General features: G+C 36.3%; 1 pseudogene; it reads right to left on the minus strand.

Moving 5' to 3' along the window:
* Positions 1 to 9934: 9934 nt before the first annotated feature.
* On the minus strand, positions 9935 to 16563 carry LOC141586334 (coatomer subunit alpha-1-like; annotated as a pseudogene).
* Positions 16564 to 17119: the final 556 nt, after the last annotated feature.

The raw sequence follows: 17119 nt of genomic DNA on the forward strand, positions 1-17119 counted from the left end.
CAAAGGCGCTTGGACAGCAACAACATTTTTTCCTCTCTGCCAAGTTGGGTCTGCAATTACATCACAATGATTGTGGCAGCTCCAACTTGAGGGGGGGCTGTGAATCAGACTGCAAGAACCAGGCATCAACCAATGCTGCATATAAACAACTGAGCAGCACGAACAGATGCACCTGCACTGACTCACACAACAGCAACTCCATCTCCTCCATCCTTGACTCTGGATGATGCTTCTAGAATGTTCTTTCTGTAACAAACTACTTTGACCAGCTGTAACTAACTTTGACCAGTCATAACAAACTTTGACTGAGTAGACTAGGACTACATTTTGTATATAAACACATACTTGTACATTCATACTAATTAATTCAATACAACACAACTTTTATTTACTCTTTGCTTTCTCTCTATAATTTCTGTTACTTCATAAGCTTGAAGCTTTCCATCAATGGCGTCCTTGTGTTATTCTGTTAACACTGTTCATCTGACACCATTTCACATTATGTTATTTAAATAAAAAATTGGTATTGTTATAAAGTGATGATTGTGTTAGCGACTTTGCTACTGCACCTAAATTATTTATTTACTTTTAAACTAGTGTAGATCCCGCACAAATGCGCGGTAAATATAGGTCTTTTAATTTTTAGTGTATTAGTTATAGATTTTAGATTTATATCTCATAATTTTTTTAATAAAAAATAACTAATATTAAAATTATTAGAATTTAATAATTCCATGAATTGTGTTTTTTTATGAAAATATTTTAATTACGTCAAATTATTTTAAAAAAATTCCTTTTTTCGTCACGAAATTAATAATAGGAGATACAGTTTTTATGTATAGATTATTTTAAATGGAAAATTAGTTTAATAAATGAAAATTTAATTTGTTTTCATACATAAGTTTGAGCACTTTGTAGAGAAAATTTTAGAGAAGTTGTATTATCTTAATATATAGGAGGATTTATATACTTTTTAAATTTACACCTCATTAATATTTATCAGTCCACTCAATTGTATTTTGATATGAAAAATAAAATAAAATGGGAAATCAATTTGTTTCCATATAGGATTGTTAATTAGAAAAGTCAAAGATTATTTTTATTGGTGTTCACGTTAGATAGTTAGCAATGAGATATGCCAAATCAATGCAAACTCAATTAGTTTTAAATAGTGGGCTCAAAACAGAACGTGATTTGCTGTGTTTTCAGTCCATAAAGCAGGCCCATCAAAGTAGGGATCACTTGGGCAGGGAAAATACTAAGAGAATTTTATTCTCTTAGTAGTAGGGGGGATTTTAACATAATTCGGTGATTGATTAGCGACTTAAGAAACATATCGATCCCACGATTGACTCATTCTTATAACACAAAATCTCATTATAGACGGCACATATCCGTCTATAACTAAAGACGGGTCAAATACAATACCACATTCCTAATAGGACAAGCAACAAGTGGGGTGATGGGGACAAAAAATGTCACCATTTTCAAGCTATTTGACCAGTCTTTAGCTATAGACGGATATATCCGTCTATAGCAAGACTAGTTGTTCTTATAATTTGTTAAAACTTAATCTCATTTCAATAGTTGTCCAATTGGACATTAAGTAACTTCACCAACTATTCTTTTCAATTTGTTTTGAATTTAAAATTCTCAGATTTACGAAATGGTTTCTCTTATCTTAGCGGCTGTCGTATGACCTAAACGGCTAAATCCATATATCGAATTTAATATTTTGTTTTATTTTAATTTTATGATTTCATTAAATTTCAGAAAGCACAAGTTGATGCGAGAGCCGAGAGGCATGCCATGAAGATTAGAAGAGAACAAAATCAAAGTAAAGGGAAAAAAAGCTGCAGAAATGTAAACAAAATGAAGGCCATTTATGATTGTAAGTATTCTTTTGAGAAAAGGATAGGTAGAGCGAAAATTAAGGAAAAAAATAAAAAAGAAAAAAAAAAGTAAAACAGGAGAAAAAATAAGAAGTGAAAGATGTGAATGTATGAGTTGAGTTTGAGTGAGAAGGTGTTTTACCCCCTCGAGCCCAGTGTCCTCTCTATTTTTCCTGCTGCTTCACATTTTTGTTCCCCGTTGACTCTCTACAGTATCTCAGACTCCTCATTGGCCACCTGTTTCCCAATTCCAGAACAGTCGTTTTTTCTTAAGACGGTTATATCCGATTTAAGTGTAGAACGAGCTAAATGTTAAATGAGACAAGTAGAGTTTATCATTCATTAGGCATTATGTTCTTTTTTGTTTCGTTCATCTATTTGACCAGTTTTATTGGAGAAGGTATCATATTAAATTTTGATATTACCTTTTCTATAACGTAAGTGATTGTTTGGTAGTTACTTAAAAATATAGGAATTGGAATATTTTATAAACTCAAAAAAATTGCTTAGATGCCGTATTTTTAAAATTATAAAATTAAATATTTCACAATGAAGGTAAATATTTATTATCCTATCAAAATTTTAAAAATATAAAATTGAATATTTCCCGGTAAAGGTAAATATCTTATTATCCTGTCAACATTTTTAATATTCACATATTATCGAGGCTTCAAATTTTTAACCATAAGGTATTTTGGGGCGTAAAAAATAAGGTATTGAAGAAATCATTTGCATGGGGTTGTTTGGTTGCCTTTTAGATTCATGGGAATTGGAAAATCATGGAAAGTAGTTAAATTAAGTCTTGTTTGATTGCCCAATTCATGGGAAATTGAACTTCCTATGGAACTTTAATTTCTACATGATGTTGGAAGTCACTTACCTAACTCCCCCTAGGTAAGTGGAAATTTCCACATTAATTGAAGTTCACACATCCAACCAAACAACATTTATACAATTCACATGATTTTCAAGTTCATATGAATTTAATCTTCCTGGGAATTCTATCTTCCTATGGTGAATCAAACGACTCCCATATACATTACATACTTCAATTAGTCTTCTTTGAGACATAGGTTAATATTAAAACGCGACGGGTTAATTATCGTCCCACATTGGTATATAGTACAAATCTTTAATTTTTCTCTAAACATTTTGTTTTTGTCTTGTTGTTCCCATATGGACATATTTAACTATTTTAACCTTAAAACAGATTTACTCGTCTTAAATACTACGAAACACGGTAATTTAGTTTAGTTTTAGTGTTGATCAGGAGTATCCATTACCAACAGTCGGGACCTTAAAACAGGTATACTCGTCTTAAATATACGAAACAAGGTAATTTAATTTAGTTTTGGTGTTGATCAGGAGTATCCATTACCAACAACTGAGACAATTTTTTTCGGGATACTGTAACAATTAAGTGGATTGACCGACCCTTCGCAAGAGTCAAAAATCGAACCCTAATCACTTATTTAAGAGATAAGAGATTTTTGCCACTCACACCAAGTCATACGAAATAAAAAGAAAGTTGATATGAAGGTGGACTACTTATCGTATTCGATAAATAAGTGTGGTACCTATTGGAAGTTGACATGAATTCAACACTTTTTAAAGCCTCTTATTGCTACTTTATCATTTGTTTCACAATATGCTACTTTATCATTTGTTTCACAATATGCTACGACTCTATTATCTACTACTACCATGACCACCTACCAAAAACTCATTCTAAAAAAAACATGTTTGTAAAACTACATCTTCGGAGATTAGTTGATTTGGTTCATTAAATCGAGCATGCAAGACATCCACAACTATTTTTTCCCGTTTTCAGGAGCTTATAATGTCGCCAGAGAGCTCTTGAGTCACTGAAATTTTCTCATCATTTAGGTCATATTATCAAACAGTAGAAGCAAATTTACAAAATTAGATAACGTTAGTAAATTTAGTATCAAGTTTTAACTATATATCAAATTAAAGTAGCAGAAATAAAAATAGTAAAACACTACATAATTTCATTAGCGACCTGTGACAATGTTTTAGAGTGTTAATGAAATCCCCCGTTATTATTGAAAATACTGGACCAGTTATTACTCGAGCCGGTCCAAACTAGTTGTTCAGTTAATAGGAGCATTAGGTTTTGATAGTGTAGTGTACTTTATAAAAGACGGGTGCGTACTTGTGCATGGTCTTGGACTCTTGGGAGTAAATGAACATATAGTTTAGTTTAGTGTGATTTTTGGAGAATGACACCTAATAATTTAACTACGCGAAAACTTCTCAATTTCGACTGCATGCAGGATTATTGCAGCCTGCAGTAGCTACACTAACCCTATACTTCGTATCTTCTGTAACATAACAAGGCCTTTCTTTTGTGAATTGTCAAATTTTTTACTGAAGACGACATATCTGTTTTAATCTTAAAACAGATCAAATAACATATAAAAATAAAAAATAAAAGAACAAAATAAATACAATAAGTGGATGTTATTTCTCCCGTGTTATTCTTAGGAAGACCTACTACTCTACTAGTGAAACTTTGAGGGAGAATGGGGTATATACATGTGTTAAAGTGGGAGTTAAAAACTCATGTTTTACTCAAACAAAATACGGATTATATACCTTTTTTCCGAACCTAATAATCAAATAATTAATCTAGGTATTAGATCCATCAGTATCCACAAAATTTCTTTACTTTCTGAAGAAAAAACCACTATTTGTACATCATCCAACTATTTAGCACCACAAATCGACAATGAAAAATTAAAAAGAAAGAAAACTATGTTAATTTCTTAACAACCGATACAAATGCAGTAAGTGGATTATACATCCGATGTATTATCACCAATTGCCTAGTTTTTGAGCATTACAATAAAGTTTTCGAGTTTTGTTTTAAAGTTTTTGAGTTAATTCAATTAGACCTTAAACCCAAAAAATTACAATATAACTCAAAAACATTACATATAAATTGAGTTAAATTTGAGTTTTAAGGCAAAAAATTAAAATGTAATTTATAAACTTTAAAAAACTCAGAAAAAATACACATAAGCTCAAAAACTAATGAGATCTGGGGTATTACATCCGATGTATATTCCTATTTCGCATACAAATAGAGTATTTTTCTATGCGACAGGATAATATTATCTCACATGCCCTTACGCAGGACTAATAAATATTGTACTTGTATGTGAGAAGATTTTATTTGAAATGATGATATCTATATTCATTTTTTATTTTTTGAATAAATCTCTAATTGAATACATCATGCAACATGGCTACATGGTTTAGATTGGACGACACCCAAAATATTATAGAATCTCCAGCTGGATGTTAAAATGGGATTCAGTTAGTCTTGCTGAAGACGGGTCGGAGCAAGTGGCGGGTAATGCCACTCACAAAACGGATAGGGGGATAAGGTGGGACACCCTCATGTGCTTCCATCTCTCCTCTATTTGGGTCATTTGTGAGAGGAAATGGTATCCGTCACTCCAAAGTGACAGATACGTGCCGTCTTCAATGAGATTTTGTAAATGGGATTCTACCAACTTTTTAAGTGATGTTTTCAAAGTGTATGTGGGGATTATATGAACATGAAAGTTTGATTTTTATTTACTCTTTTGTTTTGCGTCCTATACTACTTAGTACTTACTCTTGTAAACAGTAGTTGTATTCAAACTTTTAGTGGCCTTTTTGGTTTGGTATAATTAACTAACAAGTCCAACACTGTTGAATTCAAACTAAATTAAAGACACTTGTAACTCAAAGTAAATAATGGACCTAAAACAGTAAAACATGCTTTTCTATTCCTTTTTTGCAGTATTCCCGTGATTCATTTGTTGCTTAATAGAGTATGTGTGTCCAAGCCAATTTGGATCAAGTAACCCTTCTAGTTCTAGATCAACAAACCATTGCATAGTGCTGAGCTGACTCCTTCCATTCGGAATTAGAGGGAACTTAGCTAGTAGTAAAGAGTAACAGTCGCTACCCCCAAATTTCCAGAAAGGATTAAGATTGTCGATTTTTGCTACCTCAAAATTCTGAAATAGGGAATTTAACACAAATATATAAAATAATATGAGGAAAATTTGCTACTGCAAAAGTTTATTCCTAGGTTTCGCACTTGGTCCGGTTTGGTTTATTCCTAGGTTTCGCCCTTGGTTCGGTGTGATCGGAGGTCTGAGTCAAAAACCTACAACACAATTGGCTGCGTGGCCAGGTTTAGCTTGACTAGGGATGACCGGATGAAAGATGATATAAAATCTGGATACGATCCAAGAAAGAATCGAAGCGAGGTCTATATATATTATAGTCGATCAAAATTCGCTCCACATGCACAAAATCTAAAATTCTGACGTACAGTTTGTCTTTTTTAAGACGAACATATCATTCTTAAGATTAAGACGAATCAAATACGACCCCATTTGAATAGATAGGACAAATTTTTTGTTAGTCCATAAATATTACTCCCTCCAATTCTGCCTATAGTTCCCCTTTCTTTTTGGCACAAAAATAAGAAAATGAATATGGACCACACAAAACACCCTACCCCACATGAAAATGAATTTGGACCACACAAAGATTACCAAATAAGGAAAGAGGGAACAAAACGTGACTATCATCAAAAAGGAAAGAGGGAACTATAGGCAGAATTGGAGGGAGTATGTTTTTGTCTTACCTACTACGGAGTATATTAGATACTTCGTACGGAGTACGTTTTTAGTTTTAAGTTTAAGAATTAAGACAGATATAACAACTAACAAGCACATTATTCAATAACAAATATAGCAACTCACAAATTCTCATTGAAGACATGACATATCCGTCACAAGCTGAAGACGGATACCATTTTACTTCACAATGTACCCACTTTTTCTCTCTCTGCAACACTATTCATGTGGTCCCTTTCTCCACTAACCCATTTTGTTACCATTTTATCTCACAAAATATCCGTCACAAAAGAATAGTAGCAAAATCATGAGGAGACCAATTGATAACAACTAACAAGCACATTATTCAATACCTGTCCAACATAGATGTAGTCTTATACTTCAATTGCAGACTTTACAGTCAATAAATTTCATGTATCAAAAACTCAAAATCCTTAATCCACAAGACAAAAGAATGTCTTGCCAAAATGAGATGAATTTCCAAAGGGCAAAAGAGTAAACTCAAACTCCTGAAAAGAATTAAAATCATAACCAAAACAAAACAAAACAAAAACAAAGAGAACAGAAACAATACACCCTTAAAAAGGAAATAACTGTTCATAAGTCACAGTCCCTTTTTAAAGAGTCTCAAAAGAAAACCTTATTTATTTATTTTAATTTATTTTAATTTTATCATCATTCAATCTTCTCTGTATATTGATTGTTTTATACCAGAGACGGTCGGTCCCCTTTTTATATGATTAAAAATCATAGGAGTTGGGCCCCACTATTATTATGCAACTAGTTCTAGTATGGGCCTCAAATGTGGAGGTGATTATCTTCACCAATTTTCATTCAAGGCAGACGCTTTTAGTTTTCGTCACAAGTTCAAAACAGGTTAAATGTAACCTATTAAAATGAAAATATAACCATTTTAAATAATTTTCAAGTAAAAATGGTTACATTTTAACCCAAAAAAGGTTACATTTCCGTCTAAAATAGGTCACATTTAACCCGTTTACAACCTGTAATGAAATAATAATCGTTTTCGGCAAGACTTATTAAATTATCATTGGTTATTTTAGTCACAAGTTGAAAACAGGTTAAGTGTGACCAACTTGAGACGAAATTGTAACCATTTTAAATAATTTTTCAAGTTAAAATTATTACATTTTCGTCTGAAATAGGCTACATTTAACCCGTTTTTAACTTCTAATGTTATTGAATTATCACTGGTTATTTTTGTTGGGATTTTTTATTTATTTATTAAAAAATTAGGGAAAAAAAAAGAGTAGGTTTCCCTTTGGGTATAAGATAGGTAGATTGGCCGTTTACCTGCCGCAGTGTCTCAATTAAGGATTACAGTGACTCCCCAAGCCACGTGCCTATTCCTCCACTTTCCACCTCTTTTTCTTTTATTAAATGTAAAAAAACTAGACTAGTTGACACAAGTCTCTTGTAGTTCTAGACCTGGCCACAACCCGGTTTAGTACGGGTTGCTTGGGCCTGGTAGGCTGGAAATATCTCGGCCCGAAACTAGCTCGAGAAATATATACTCCCTCCAATTCTATATATTCTTCCCCTTGTTTGTGGGCACGGGAATTAAGGAGAACAATAAAATAAGAGTAAAAAGTTGGGTGGAGTTTGGTAATTGGAGAGAGGGATGAATAATTATAAGTTAAATAAGAAATGGTGGGGCCAAAATATTAAGGAAAGTAATAAAATATGAGTATAAGAGTTTGGTGGAGTTTGGTGATAGGAGAGAGAAATAAATAAAATAAGAGTAAAAGTTTCCAAAATAAGAAAGGGGAAGAAAACCTGAATAATCCGTTTTAGGAAATAAGGAAGAATCTAGTATATAGAATAGGAGGGAGTATTTTATTTATTTTGTTTTTTAACAAATTTGGCTAGCGGGGCAGGAGGCTTTTCACGCTCTTAACCGGCCTCAGAATTGTGCGAGCTCCATGTGTGTTGCACGCGAGTTAGGTAGGTTAGGTAGCCCGTGCTGTTGGTCAGCTCTATCTTATACGTTGTAGATTTATTATTGTACAAATGTTTAGTGTTTATTATTTACTCACATTACTAACATTGCTAACCGAGTAAATGAGTTGTAAAAATTAACCATGGATGGCTCTATAGTCCCCACGAATACAATGTTTGAAGACCAATTCCTCTAAATATGAAACTCTAGCTTCATATATTTAGTACTCGATACTACATTTTCTGTGTGTTCATATTTAAAATTCGCATTTGACCAACCTGTATTACTTGTTTTTGGCTACAAATCAAAGGGTGAAAAATTAACTTACTAGCTAAACTCCAGTTCACAAATTCTCATTGAAGACAGACAAAATTCATCTCTTCAAAGAGACCTCTCACAAAAAACAAGTGGAAGAGGGGCTATGAGACGTCACAAGCTGAAGACGGTCACAAGCAAGACTGACTGATTTTTTTTTAGGTTTCACAGAGCAGAATGTTGGCTTTATATGCTGTTTGCAGCCTGTTTCATGGTTTAATGCTAAAAACATTTTGTTCCTCCTTCTATCCAAGGGAATAGGGATTGTCTCAATTATTATCTCGTGACAATTTCTTGTGACAATTTTGTCATAAGATAATAATAGAGACAAGAAATGCTCACAAAACATCTTTACTAAGTTGACAATTTTGTCTCTCAGCTCTCAAGGGATTGTCCCAATTATTGTCTCGTTAGACAATACATTTGTTCATTAATTTACCCAAGTCAGAAGAAAACAGAAATACCGAGTATTCAACTAAAAGACTGCAAATGTCGGCTAGTTTAGAGGCGTCATGAGGGGTGGGTGATGCTCATGACTGAGTTCAAACCCCCGTTAGCATCATATTCGCCATTGTCTCCGTTTACGCCACAAAAAAAAAAAAAAAAAAAAAAAAAAAAAAAAAAAAAAAAAAAAAATGAAAGGCTTATTGGCACACACAAAACTAACAGAGTGAGAGAAAAATCTGACTTCTCCAGCACTAATTAGCTTCAAAACACATCCCAAATTAAAATTAAATTCGTGGGCACATACTACAGAATTACGATTTTCGGAGTAATTTCCCCTTCCTAAGATTTAGCTCAGGTTTAATCTCCTTCATTTACCCTCGTCTCTGATGGAAATGGCTTCTTGTAAGGCTACGGAGGTTGACTAGGTATAAGACTACGGGCACACCGCACACAGTCGGAAATTCTTAGGGGAAACGTCAATTTCAATCAAAATTACTTCTTGCCAGAAAATCGATATTATAATCTACAAAGAACCACTTCCGGTTCAAAAGTTCGTAACCTAGCATATGCGACTTCACGACATAAACACCACATAGTAGGCAAAGAGATAAACATGAAGAACTTCAATGATCATACTGAAGTAGAGAAAGAATCACTTTGAGAAGACCAAATAGATCTGATCTACTATTAATACATGGCATCATGATAGTGTGATATATAAAATGTAGGTGGGACAGAAACCCATTTGTTACAATAGGGGACTTCAGAAGCAAATTGGTACCGTATTTCCCACCCGACAAGGACATCAGTACATCGCTTCCCAAATCCAAAAAATATAGCCTATAAATCACTTGTAGTTTATTGCACAAAAATACAGCTGAAACTTAGAACACAGCTAAGAACAGACTTAAGTGTGGAAAATGTGACAAAAAAATTGAGCAAATTATAAATGGAAAAAAGCATAAACAAATCAAGAAACTACTCTGGAATACGAATAATAATATTACCTTTGTTGTAGCAGCCGCATCTAGTAATTCAACTCCAATGTCTTTAAAGTAAAAGAGCTCCACCCATGAATGACTTACATCCTACCTTGTGAAGGTGAGCAAAGTAAGCCGGATGCGTCTGCACCAATGACCGCAAGATCACAAACAGCACAAATTTGACCTTCTTGAGCAGGAACAAACCGCGAAGTGCAATAAGGACATGAGACGTCCTTCTGGCCCCGGTATATTGGCACATAGGTTGACCCACAAACCACAAATGGGTTTCTAAAGTCATAGTTCAGTTGGGTTGAATCTTTCATGTTTTTCTCGGCAGCCTGGAGTACTTGACGGGCCATCTTTGCTTGCTTCTCGAAAGTGGGATTGGTTTCAAGAAGACGACGAGCAAAATTAGCGGCTGTACTGAGATTCCCGGCTTTATAGCAGGTAGTCATTGCAGTAAGCAATGCAAGTCTCGCATGAGGTAACTGAAGGTTACAGTGAGTGAAATATGCAGCCAATTCCTGCTGGCGAACAGGATTGTCTTTCAGTTCCCTCCTCATAAGCTCAATCTTCAAGCCCAGAACGTATTCTTTGACTATGATGATTAATTCCTTGACTTCATCGACCTCTCTCCTTGACTCAACCACGATTAACGGAATGCTGTGGAGTATATTAATAAAGGTGCGGAGTGCCTCGCTTAATTTCCCGTCATTTGTTAACTTGTAGGCAGCTCTAAGTTTCTCCTCCAAGTGAGAAAACCCATATACAAGGGCAGGTGGTCCCCTCACATTAGGACTGGCTGACGCATTCCAACCCCTCTCGAGCGCCACAGAGATCAGTGGTGCCGAAGCAAAGGCCAGCAGGTAAGAGTGGCTGCCAGCAAATAGATCAACAAACAGTTGTTTTAAAGGGGCAAAGTTTTTGATTCCCAGTTGCCTGTTAAGTAAACGCATAGCGGCATCAAAGTTTCCAGCAGCGACATGTTCGGCAGCAAGGGACGACTTGTGGGTCCATATCTGGCTCACTGGCATGCCTGGGGTAGGTGTAACAAAAACAGCAGAACGGCCGTTATTAGCCATCTTTGGAGTTTCAACCTCAGGAGGAAGGTCAAGATCATCGAGATCCCATCCTCCCTCGCCATCTTCAGGTACTCCTTCGTCTTCTTCCAAGCCTGATAAAACATCTCCATTACCGTCAATATCCAGGGCCTCACCCCACTCCTCTGCAGGATCTTCCTCTCCCTCATCAGGTACATCCTGCCTTCCATGCTCAAAGCCGTCAAAAATCCCCTTCATGACTGTTAGAAGCGGCCAGTTTGAAGCACAGCTTATGGGACTAGGGGGGATTAACAGGGACGGTGTCTTTCCCTTGGGCAATTCGGGTATGTTATCCCCAAGTTCGGAAGCTAGACGCTCAGCAATATCATCAAGCCCGTGGACCTTGGCATTGACATAAGCAAGCGGAAGATGTCCGGCGGCTTCTAGAACCTTAACACGCTCTTGGATGTCACCAAGGTAAAGTGCATTGTGGAATTGGCCCATAACATTGTTTTTTACTTCAGCAATTTTCAGCATTTTGGACAATTTGTCCACATTTCCAGTTATTAGATAAAGGAACGATAATCTCTCAAAGTTCTTTGTCTTTTGATATGCATACTCCACTATGTCTGCATTACCTTGACGTAAGGCCTCTACCCCAAGCCTGTACCAATGATTCTTGTCATCAATTACATTAGCTGAAGCAACAGCAATCTCAATATTACCACTCTCTAAGGCCAGGTTAAAACGAGTCTTCTCATCCTTGACAAAATGAAGAGCAACCTCGGGAAAGCCTTTCTGTTGTAGATAGGCAATCATGGCCTGTCCACAAAGCTCGGAGCGCTTAATCACGCCCATGACTTGGTCATATCTCTTTCTCAAGAGGGAGAGCTTAAAAAAGTATTCAGTTGCATCTACAGTGATGGCACGGTTCTTCCCCGCTCGATCTAAACAATATACGGTGTTTCCTGTCACTTTCGTGATGTACAGTGGCACGTCAAGAGTCTTGATAATACCATTATCGCCATTGGGAAGGCAGTATTTCATGTGATTCAGTGTTGTATAGATGAAAACACCATGGTCATCCCAAGCTCCACTCTTCACACGGATAGTTTCATGGAGAGTGCAACGGTGCTCAAGTGTTTTGGTGGCTATAATTATTGAATGCTTGCACAACAAAGCAACACTATCCATGTCATTTGACCAGGCAATGTATCTGACAAAAGTAGTTTGAAGTTCTCCAAGCACAAGCCTCTGTTGAAGGTCAAACACAATCGCCCTATCCTCAGCTCTGCATAAAAGATTACCTGGTACAACAAGAAAAACCCTATAATTATTTCTATGGAATGCATACACTGGGCAGAATGAAGGAAGGCCTGCAAAATGAAGAAAAGTCCACAACCCCTAACTGAGACTGTTTCAGAAACATCCATATAAACGGAAACATGTTTCAACTTTTTTCTACTACATGAAGGAAGCAGGGGATAATAGTAAAGAAAAAGATAGATTACAAGGTTACCTGTTCCTGCATAAAAAATAGCATCAGTAGGAACAGGAAGGGCAACCTTCTTGACTGTTTCATTCTTAAGGTTCTTCACTAAGACTTGGTTGCTGCTCCTCTCTAACACAGCAAACCTGTTCCGACCAATAAAGACAGCTGAACCACCAAGCCCCCTCTTTGCTTCTTGGACCATATCCCCCTACCCCGCCATCTTTAGGCACCACATAAAGTTCATAAGTTCCACCATCTATATCTGAAACAATCAAAAGCGCATTCTCTGTAGGACTGTAAGAAAGAGTCCTTGGGCTTTGATTAAGTATGCTGGAACCAGCTCTTCGAATAGGGATGACTTGAGTATCCTTTTGGGTGGAGTACTCATACACGCGTAAAAACCGATCCTTCACATAATGCACAACGTCCCCACTAACAGCAAATGCAGGACGTTCTCTTTCCAGCTTAAAGACTATCATTCCACTATCATGACCAGCGGCCAGAAGGTTCATCTCAGGGTGAGCAGTAAGAATCCAGAAGCGATCATGCTCCCTCCTGAATGTCTGGAGACCAGTTCGCTTAGTGGCATCCCACACACGGATACTTTTGTCCTCGGAGTTTGACACAATGATGTCTTGCCTGGCAAGAAATAGCACACTTGAAACATTGTTCATGTGCCCTCTCAAGGTGTCCACTTCCCATGCTTTCGTATCTGCACGTAATTAAACAATGAACAATTATATGTCAATCGCTAATATATTTAGGAGCGAGCAATAAATAGTGGTAATATCCAAATTCAATCAAAATGCATCCAGCTATTGTAAACTATCACCTAGCAATCAAATTTCACAAAGCATATCTAGAAAGTGTAAAAAAGATGTAAAGACCTATACTCCCATGGCCATGGGTAAGAAATCTGTTCATAATACAAAGTTTACCAGAAAAAAAAAAGTTTCACACTTGGGATTATAATCAATTAGCGGCTACAACAGACAAAAATGATAAGAAACAAGGAAAATACAGAAACAAAACAGCTTCAATCATACCATTCATGCGCCATATTTTGACCTGACGATCATCAGCACCAGACACGATCAAGGGAAGTGTCGGATGGAAAGAAGCCCAATTGACTCCCCGGTCATGGCCCTCTAAGACATACTTAACAACAGCATCAACACCACCAAACAGATCTGTATTCATCTGACTCAGTCGTAAAATGTCATCTGCAGGAGAGACCGTTTTCTTCCTCAAGGCCCCGATATCCCAAACACGAACAGTCTGATCCAATGAAGCAGAAACCACAAGATCCTCCTTAGGATGAAACGAGGCACACATAACATAGTGATTGTGTCCAGTTAATACAGAGATGCAAGTGCGTGATTGCCAGTTCCATATTCTTATCGTCTGGTCATCACTAGCGCTGACAATCCAGGGAGATTCATGGTGAAATTGGACAGTACGGATATAATCAAGGTGTCCTAGAAGAGTAAATAGGCATCTGTGCAATTTGTAATTCCAAACTTTAATCTTATAATCATCTCCTGCAAAATCACCACAAGATCATGATAAATACGAAATATTCAAATCACAACACAAAAACATAAAAAAAGTGCCTCCATCCTACTCAATAGAATTAGAAAAATTAGACAGAACAAGAAGATTTTGCTGAATAGACGACAAGCTGCGACTAGCAAGACAAATACCACAGAAATTGGAACAGAATCGTCATTGAGTATTGGCTTGAGTTGTTGGACAAAGGAACAACTTACGCACTGATCACATAGATATAATTCCACATGGAGGAACTAAACAACCACCATAACATTACCGCGGCGGCGCGGCCTCAAGGGCTCCTATAAATAGCATGGTAGGAAGGTCATATGTACACAGCCCTAATCGGGTGTTACTGTTAGCCAATATTGAGAAGTTGTCTCCAAATTTGTGTCGAATGACTGCTACTTTCGTAACGACAGAAGTTCAAACACTTTAGTGTCTGAAATTGCTTTATTCCATCATAATCCAAAACCAAAAAATGTTGACTGTTTCGCTTCATGAGAAAGAATTGAAAACTAGGTTAGAGCATGCCAAATAGTTAACTGTACAATTGCAATTTGCAAAGTATCTGACGAGCTGCTTTCTTTTTCTCTTTACTGAAAGTAAGATATGGAGATAACCTAACCTCGGAAATCTACCAGACAAAGTGAAAATTGTCCTCTTAACTTATTGATTAATACTCAAACTTATTGACTAATATGCCGTTAGAGTCTCAAACACACACCTTTCGACTAGGACTAGAGCTTGTCCTTACTAATGAGCACCAGGCAAAAATTGGTCTATAGTTCACTCCTAACTACAACTACACAACCAAATCATCTCCATTCCTTTCAACCGAACAATAAATGCCGCCGTAGAACGATACATCAACTTATGATCCGAAATAAATACATCTAACACCTAAAATCATCGATTAAAACACAATATGCAGACGAAACACGAATGCATGAAACTCCAACAAACATACACCATACCATTCCGAAATGATGATATCAATTAAGTATATACTAAATTACTAATTGAACAAACAGGACAGTGAGGATCAAATACAACGACACAGATACATCAACCCATCCACTCTCCAACCAATTATACTCCATAATCAACAGAAACACGACAATGCAGATCCAATACGACACAAGTACGTCAAATCATCATCACTATCCAATCACTTATACTCCAAACATAAATCAACATTAATAACGACTGAAACAAACCAAAGCAGATCATATACAATGACACAGATACTCCAAATAATCATCACTCTCCAACCCAATTATACTCCGTAATCAACAGAAACAGGACAATGCATATCAAATACGACGACACAAATACGTCAAATCATCATCACTCTCCAATCAATTATACTCCAATCACGAATCAACATTAACAATCGACTGAAACACGACAATGCAGATCGAATACAACGATACTCCAAAACATCATCACTCTTCAATCAATAATACTCCATAATCAATAGAAACATGAAAATACAGATCAAATACGACACAAATACATCAAATCATCATCACTCTCCAATCAGTTATACTCCAAACACGAATCAACTTTAACAATCGACTTAAACACAACAATGCAGATCAAATACGACACAAATCCGTCAAATCATCATCCTCATCACTCTCCAATCAATTATACTCTAAACATAAATCAACAAAACAACAATGCGAATCAAAAACAGAGGAAAAACAAATTAAAACTGCCGATAATCATGAACAATACCTCCGGAAACAAAAAGCGGCTGCGTTTTATGGAAATCGACACCGCGAACGGGACCGTCATGCTCATCAAATCGATCAATAAGAGTTCCCATGCGATAATCCCATAATTGGATAACACCGCTATGTAAACTCGCTAAGATCCATGGCCTTTTCGGATGGAAACTCAAACCTTTAACTCTATTACTCTTCGTCTCAAATTTCGTCAACATCTTCTTCTTCAATAACAATCAATTTTTTTTCTGGAAAATCAAGCAGAAATAATTAGTGATCAATTTCTCAATATAAGAAAACAGTGAATTCAATTATTACAGTTAATTAGGAATCAATCAATAATCATGAATTTGAAGTTTTAGATTGATTGAAGAGAGTGAGATTGATACCTTGAGTTAGATCTAAAATGGCGAACGCAGGAGCGAGAGACGGGAGATGGGAGGTGATCACTGTGATCAACAAGATGTCGGCATTTTTTTCTTTTCGGTTTATTTTCAAGGAAAGTCTAATATAAAACCGTCTTACCATAAAATAATGTAATTGCTAAATTCCGCTCATAAGTTTGCTTAATTCAACACATTTTACTCCATTATTCGACGTCTACGGATCTTATTTCACAAATATGGCGAGTAATTATGCCGTTTTATCAACAATTTTATTACCCATATTTCGATCGATTGAATGAATTGGTTTTTTAAAGGAATTTTAGAATTAGGGATTTGAAGTTTTGGTTGTTGGAATAGTGGTTGGTGGTGTTGGTCGAATTGGTCGTGGCAGGGTGGTCGTAAAAGGATCGGCGACTCAACGTTATGGCGAGATCACACTGAGCGGGCTTTTTGGGCGCTTACGGTAGTTGTTTTAGAGGGGTATGCGGTGGTTGTTTGAGGGCATTACTAACAGTGGTTGCAAAGAGGAGTGCAAGTTCTGCCAACGTAGGTGGGTCGGCAATACCAACAGTGGTTACGAGGGTTGGTAGATACTGAGAGAGTGTGGTGGAGGGGGTTGTCGATGGCTGGTAGAGAGATCTGAGTTTTTATTTTGG

The sequence above is a fragment of the Silene latifolia genome, chromosome 6, assembly GCF_048544455.1.
Source record: "Silene latifolia isolate original U9 population chromosome 6, ASM4854445v1, whole genome shotgun sequence".
Lineage (NCBI taxonomy): Eukaryota > Viridiplantae > Streptophyta > Magnoliopsida > Caryophyllales > Caryophyllaceae > Silene > Silene latifolia.